This window comes from Bactrocera latifrons, unplaced genomic scaffold (assembly GCF_001853355.1).
Source record: "Bactrocera latifrons isolate USDA-ARS-PBARC rearing strain unplaced genomic scaffold, ASM185335v1 scaffold_305, whole genome shotgun sequence".
In the NCBI taxonomy this organism is placed as follows: Eukaryota; Metazoa; Arthropoda; class Insecta; order Diptera; family Tephritidae; genus Bactrocera; species Bactrocera latifrons.
In genome coordinates, this window is record NW_017536686.1 from 240623 (window position 1) to 248714 (window position 8092).

Consider the following 8092-nt stretch of genomic DNA (forward strand, 5'->3'; position numbering starts at 1 on the left):
TTGAATTCAGTATTATATTTGCTTATCTTATATAATATATTATTTTGTTAAAAAAAGTCTTGCAGTATTTCTTGCGGTATTTTTATTGAATTTTCAATTGTTCATCAAATTTTTTTTTATGACTCATGCCCAGCTCTTGACCGATGCTACGGCTGCTACTATGCCGGTCTCTTTCGACCGATTCAGCGATTTTATCGCAATTTTCGACGACAGGCCTTCCGGAGCGTGGCGCATCTTCGCCCACATCTACACCAGAACGAAAACGTTGAAACCATCGTTGTGCGGTGTAAATGGAAACTGTAACGAGTGCATAAACTGCACAAATTTTATTGGCAGCTTGAGATGCATTTTTGCCTTTATCGTAGTACTACTGTAAAATATGCCGTATTTTCTCTTTATTTGACTCCATGTTTGCGACGCTATAACTCACGATTGACTTAAAAGAAACGACAATCAATCAAACACGTGTTAGCGCGTGAAATGAGCTTTCCAAAAAGGTATAGCATGACCCGATGCGATAAATAAAACTAGAACTACGCGTTCTCTGCGCCACCTAGCGAAAATACCGCATATTTTTTGAATTCAAATTAAAAAAAAAATAATTATTTATTTTGCAACAAAATGTCTAAATATTTCTAATTAATAACTTCTGTCACAAATATACAAAAACAAAATTTTCACGATTTCAATAAAACAGCTACGAAAACAAAAAAATCATGCAATATTAATAAGCAGCCACGCCATTACGCAATATCCGCTTAGAGCACACGCCAGCGATTAAAAGTTCATGTCAAAATTTTAAGTATGTGAGGGTTTGGCTTTTTGTTGGCATTAAATTTAATGCTTAAGTGCTTATTAACTTTTGTTATTTAATTATAATTCGGCGCTTTTTGCTTGCCAATTGTTGTTGTTGCTTTTTGTGAACCCGAAATTGCTTAGTAAAATTATATCCTGTTATTATGATGAAGTGACATTTATAGCTGAGAAAAACATATATGTGTATATGTATATATACACAGAATATGCTTAAGCTTACTGATTTATAATGAAATCTCAATAAAAATGTAATTAATTAATTTTTTTATTTTAAATTATTTTTTTAATTTTAATTTTCATATTCACACCTTTCTCCTGCCTATGAAGTAGTCATAAATTGCCAAGCCAAATATAATTTGTATGAAAGAGTGTTGCTCCTATTTCTACACGTCCACGCCGCCCCAACAATTTGACCAGCACACATACACACATGCACATACAAACACAAATAGAAACAGAAATTCGTGCAACAAGTTAGTTACTAGCAGTTATTGCCACTAGGAATGTATGTATGTATACATAAGTATATTGGTATGTGCTGTATGCATGTACATATATATGTTTGTATATATGTTTCTGAATATATATATATAAATGTCTTTGTTTATGTGCATATTTACGGCCGTGCAACAGTTGAACGCCCTTTTCATGGCAAGTGATTCCAAACGACGCGTCATTTCCCTCAACTCATTTCACTCCTGCACTGCCGTCTGCAGCCTTATCGCGCCGTTTCATTTGCAGCTAATGCTTCTAACCACAAATGCGCAGTGCTGCCACTAAATGCCATTGACTGTCGCTGCCGCCGCTGCAGCCAACTTGCCAGCCACCTAACTATCTAGATGGACTGGCTGCCTGCCTGCCTGCCAGCCGCCTGATTCTGTCGCTTGTAGCTGGTCTAACTAACGACTGATGCGCCTAGAGATCGGCGCGCATGTGGCAGGATGATTGTTGCAACGTGCTGCTAGAACTAGCTATCTAGCAGCAGCAGCAAAACAGCCTGTGAACTGGTTTCATTTTCATGTTGGCATCTTCTCTAATGCCAGGCGGCGCAGCAAATGCTGGAAAATAGAGGCAACGATGCATGCATGCGGCGGTATGTTTGTATGTATGTATGTGCAACAATAAGAACAACGCAAGGCGATCGAGACATTAGCTGCTTCGTGGCTTGGAAAGTGACTTGGCTATTGACACTGGGCAATCGGTTGCACACGTTGGAGTGGCAGCTGTTTGTGGCAGGTTGCAAGTGTGTGTGTGTGTGTGCGTATGCTTATAAATATAGCTGGCGACTTGCTTGGGTTCAACAAGTGGTCGTTTAAAGTGAAGGGGAATAACTACAAGAACAAAAAAAGAACAACAAAAAGCTAAAAAAGCAACAACAAAACGGCATTCATCACAAATATTATGGCAGAAGGAGGCAGTTGCAACATGTTGAAAGGTAGCAAAGACCTTCCCATAAGATTCACTTTTTGCTGACAAGCTTGCGCTGTTGTTGTTGTTTTTGCGCTTCCTTCTAATTCCTGGCCGGCCGCGCACATTGCACTGCATTCGTGCTGCAGCAGTCAGCTACCACTGCTTTGTTGATGTTTGTTTGTTGTTGTTTTCGTTTTGGCCTTTGTTTTTATTACTCGTTTTTATTGACTGCTTGTTGATGTTGTTGTTGGGCTTATTTATGTTTGTTGTGGCTTTTCATTTCATTTCATCGCCTCGTCCGTTCGTTGATCTCTAACGTGGAACGTTCAGCTGGCAACGTGCAACAAATTGTGGAATATTTCAAACGAAAACGAAAACTTATGGCCCAACAATAGCAAAAACAACACCAACAACCAGTAATGGCTTGAAAGGTTGTTGCAAGCGCTGCACCGAGAACGAAAGCAAGAATGCCACATTTCTTCGTGCAGCAATGCTTGTGGCAGCCAGCGCACGTTGACAGCAGATTTTCGGGATCGTTGCCACTTGCTGGCACCAACACACCAGCATTTCGATATACATATGTATTGCCGTCTGATAAAGGCTGTACTTTGCTGCCACATACTTGACCAGCGCGCTGCCTCCGCGGCGACCTGCCCCTCTGGCGGCACGCTCGGCTTGGCGTTGCTTTATTCGGGGTAAATGCACTCTGCACGAAATGTGAATGAACGGCGTGCACGTGAAAGAGGTCTAGAAAGCACACAAACGCACACAAAGAGACGCACAGGCTGTGATAAGTTTGTATGTGTTTGTGTTGCATGTGGCAAGGATGCTCAGGCGGCAATATGCTGGTCGTGTATCATGCTGCTGTTATTGCCGGCAAATGTGTATATTTTATTGTTTTTATTTTTGTTGTTGCAGGCAGCGGTGTTCGCTATCATGGTATAATTATGTGAGTGCTGCGTTTGTGTGCTTGTTTTTTTTTTTGCTGTTGTTGCCTGCATTATGATTGCTTTGTTCTTATGTTGGCTCATATTTGCAGTATTTGCCTTGCTGCCATAGCCTACAACAAATGCGCAACACAAACATACACAAAGATGGATTACAAAGGTGGGTGCATGTTGTTGTTGTCGTTGTTGTTGTAAGCGCAATACGCTCACTTATTAGTTGCTAAAATGTGCAATTTACGTTTGGATAATTGCAATAAGCGCACAATCGGTTTGAAAAGTACAAAAGTGCAAGAAAATACAGCGAGTGTCATATGCGCCAAGAACGAGTTTGTTGCTTAAGTCTTTCGTAATTTTCCCTTACCAACGCGCTTGAGAGGCTGCAGGCGGCAGGAATTTTTTGATTACCACAATATATGTATATATATATATATGTGTGCATGGAAAATGGTATAAATGACAGCATTAGTAGCTTGATATGTGAAATAATTTGTAGATAATCTGCTTTGTGGCAAAGGCTTGACTTTCATGCTGAGAAATTGTTTGCTGGATGTGGCTAGTGTTGCGCTAATGGCTACAAAAGCCAGGAAATTAGTTTCTAAGCGTTTGGAAATTGTTTTCTGCTGGAAGAAATATGTACTTTTTTAATTAGAATTTTTTAAGTGATTAAATCCACTGGCATCTGGCTCAAGTGAATGACTTGAATTTCTTATTTTTTTTCAAAGCAAGAGATTTCAGTGAGGGAGAAGCTTGTTGAATTGGCTTTTTGATGAAAAATTGGATAATTATGACCGTTTTCATAAAATTTTTGTGAAAATTAATAAATTTGATTACCAACAGTTATGTCTAAATTTCTCATATATTTCATAAAAATGGCAAAGGCGATTTTTTGTTGAAAATTTTCTGCAAAATAATTTTAAGATATCAAAAAGTATGTCAAAAGTTGTCAAATGCGTCATAAAAATGACAAAGGAAACTTGATAAGTTAAAGCATTGAAAAAAACTATTTAGAAATTAATTAAGATGGTTTTATGTCAAAATTTTTCATATCNCTGAATTTTTTTAAATATTTTCTTATTTGTTTTGAATTGCTTTAAATTTTTTAAAATATTTTGATTAAAATGTGTGTTTTAATTCAACTATCTTTCACCTTTCTTGTAAATTTTTTTTGTTGTTGTTATTTTCCTTTGCCTACGCCTTTTAATGACTTGTTGTTATTATTGAGCTTAGCGCAATAACACAGTTTTCTAGTGAAATGTAGAAGATTTGGTTATACACACATGCACATAATGAGATATAAAACGACAGGCCAAAACAAAAAAAAAAAACAAAAAAACAGAATGTAGAAGCAAAAAAAATATACAAAAACATATATATTAAGCATTTTTTGTTGGCGCCGCCAAACTGGTTTGTGTGGTAATCACCATTTTTGCACGTAAAACAACAATGTGCACGCTCATTTAGATATTGTATGTAAAGAAAAGTTATAAACAAATCTAACAAAAACCAAAGCAAGTACAAAATTGCACAACAAATTTGTAGAAATGAAAGAATCTTCCGTTTATTATTTCTATTTTGCTAGTATAAAAATAAAAATGGGTCATTGATGACTAATTATTTGAATTTGCTTAAAATGTTTGCTAATTGTTTTAAAAATAATGTTTTTAGCAGCAGCTCAGTGAGTCAAGCTCAAGTCAATCTGCTTGGTAGCAGCTAATTGATTACTGAAAACAAGTTATTTTAGTTTTTTATAGTGAAAAAAAATTTTTTTAATAATATAGTATAAACAGTCGAAATATTCCTAACAGAGTCATAACAGCGTATTATCAGCTTATAGTGTTCATTTAACAGCGCTGTAAGAACTTAATAGAGATGCTGTTATCGTTAATATAACGCTATGTAGAGGCCACTGTATTTAAAAAAGCTGATGAATAGGCTATTATTTAACAACAAACCTTTGATATTTAAGCTAGTATTAAGAAAAAAAAAAAATTTTCTCAGGAAATATGCTGTCGAAATTGTGAATTACGTAATATGTAAGCCTTCAAATTAGCTTTAGAATTTATTACTCGCTTCTCAAGGGCATAAATATATTTCTTTAATTAAAAGGCCATAAAATTTCAACGGCGTGGTTGCCATATCATTTTTTTCAATGCTTTGTAATTTTCTAATGCTTGATTAATCATTTTATAGTAGCCAATTTCCTCCATCCATTTACACTTTTTTCATTTTGTATAGTTTTCGAAAAAACTACATAATAAATTACTAATTTGCGATAAACAAAATAAATTATAGGAAAAAATGTTAACACCTTCTAATGAAGTAACACACCAATGAATGACACAACAATAGATATATATTGTGTCTGTATAATTGCTGTAGCAATCACTCACTTGAGCGTTACAATTGAGCTGTCGACAATAGCAAAAGAAGGGAGCGAAACGCAAAGCCTAAAGGGAAAAGCTTAAAGAGGCTAAGTCGAGTTAAGCGATACGAAAAATTAATACATTAAAAAAATATTAAAATTAATTGGTAAGTAAATGACTTAAAATTAATTAATTAAAATTTTTTTCTAATTAAAAATATTTCTAAGTGGAAAAAATGGTCCACACCCATTTAATGAGAACACATCTTAATATTAGCCATTCAAAACAATATTTTTGTTTTTTTAATTGAATATAAATAAACGCTTTTGTTAATTACTGTAATGTTACTTTAATGTGCTGATTAATTTGTTTACGTTTCAGGTGCTTTGAAAAGCACTTACATGCGTATCAACTTCTGGTTCTGTGGCTTAAGTCTTTTGTTTTGCTCAGAAACAGCTATACTTCTACCATTCTTTAAAATTAATATCAAAATACTTCCAGATATTACAAAAAAAAAAAAAAAAAAAAAAAAAAAAAAAAAAAAAAAAAAAAAAAAAAAAAAAAAAAAAAAAAAAAAAAAAAAAACAAGACATCACAATACCTTCAACAAATCAGATGCTGTAGGATCTCTGCCCACTTAGTCGCCACTTTCAGCTTGTCATGTTACATAATACGGCTAGTCAAGCACATTTTGTGAACTATTAAGCTCTTAAAGTTAATAATTTAATAGCTAAGCTGAGAGCAGTTTATAAATTACGACAAAAAGTCACTTTTATTTTCAAAAAAGCGTTAAAGAAATAATTATTTAGATACATATATACACATACATATGTATATTTCCCACATTGTTGCGGCGCTGACGTATGACAACGCAAACGCTGTTGTACAACACTTAACACTTCTTGTTGATATTAAATTACAATTTCATGTGTTTTTTGCTAATTTATTTTTGGGATTTGTTGTTGCTTTTGCATGCTTTGTACGATGGGCTCATGCGGTTTTAAGCTGTTTGCTGGTGGAAAGTGAGGTAGAGCGGATGCTTGCAGGTAAATTTTTAGAGGAAATTAATTGATTTTATAAAATTTTTCTAACAAAAGGTAGTTCAGTAAAAATTTCGTCAGAACTTTATATCTGTCTCTTATACACATCTTCATAAATTGTCAAATTAAAAAAAAAAATATGTAAACTTTTAAACAAATTTTTCTTAAATAAAATACAATTTATGGTACCAGCTCTGTATCAATTGACACTTTTAACGAGCTGCAACACCCTGAAGTTAAATGTGTGCTTCAAAATAAGCAAAAAAGTTTATAATTAGTATATACGTTTACTTCACATACTGCACATACAAGCTAACAGCAGGAACCAAAAATGAGTTGGGTGAAAAAAAAAACAACAACAAAGTGTCACCAGCATTAAACAGAAGACACAAATGTGCTTTGACAATAAAGCCCGCGCAATAATATGAAACACAATAGTCGACCGAAAGTCATTGAACTTGGCACTAAAGCAAATATACACATATGAACTCATATATATATACATGCACACACAAACACATGCATCCATGTATTACCTGTATCTTAACAAAAAGCCATGCCTACCCATTGTGTATTGTTCTTTTTGGACTTAATCACACCTCCCAACGCGAGCGCTGACAATACTAACCGTAACAACAAGCACAATGGCAACAACAACAAGTATAGCGAGAACCACAGCGCCATCACCGGCTTGATTAGTGAATTAACTTTTTTGCGCTTTTTGTTTTGCTTGGCATATTCTACTTTATCTACATGGCACGGCCAATTACGAGCATTTGCATGAAATAAACGCACACTTCCTTTGACTTCATTTACATAAATTAACAAAATGAGTGTGAATAAAAATTAGAAAAAAAACTATATATTTAAAATATATAAATAAACATACATATGCTTATATGCATGGCTTTTTAAGTGTAGCAAAAATCAACTCTTGCCTACGTTTTGCGATTTGTAATCATAAAATGTGCCTATCAGAAATTGAACCAAAAAAATTTTGAGTTATGCAATTTTTATTTTTTTAATTGGATTAAAATTAAATTTAATTTTTACTCATGCATTTTTTCACAAATTAATAACATAATGTCGTAAAAGTGTTTTTAAATGCTTTTTACTTAATATGTTGAAAATATATATATTTTTTTATAAAATTAAACTTTGAGTTACGCTCTTTTTCTGAAAAATTTTGAGTAAAAGGACGTAAAAGTGTTATTTAACACAGGTTGTGTTCAATGTATTGAAAATAAACCAAATTTTTCAAGATATGCTATTTTGAGTTATGCACTTTTATCGAAAAAAGTTGATCTAGTATGCCAGTTTTGATCAATATATTGTTTTTTAGATGCAAATAGTGAACTCTAGTAGACTTTACCAGCTGGGCAATACTAACTTTTTCATACTAAAATCTTTTTAATCTGAAGTTAATAAATTTTTTATTTTATTTTTATATTTCGAAATAAATACTCGATTTATTTTTAAAATTTCTTAAAACTCTTTATTACTTCGTATGCTTTAT

General features: G+C 33.7%; 1 protein-coding gene and 1 long non-coding RNA gene across 3 annotated transcripts in view; one reads left to right on the forward strand and one right to left on the reverse strand.

Moving 5' to 3' along the window:
• Positions 1 to 8092, reverse strand: part of LOC108970663 (zinc finger protein rotund) — a 61415-nt gene that overhangs the window by 52573 nt on the left and 750 nt on the right. The window lies entirely within an intron of this gene.
• The window catches only part of LOC108970664, a 29893-nt gene continuing 27275 nt past the window's right edge, over positions 5475 to 8092 (forward strand). The window contains exons 1-2 of the long non-coding RNA XR_001993498.1: positions 5475 to 5702; positions 6542 to 6582. This is a non-coding gene — a long non-coding RNA (uncharacterized LOC108970664). The remainder of the gene's footprint in view (positions 5703 to 6541; positions 6583 to 8092) is intronic.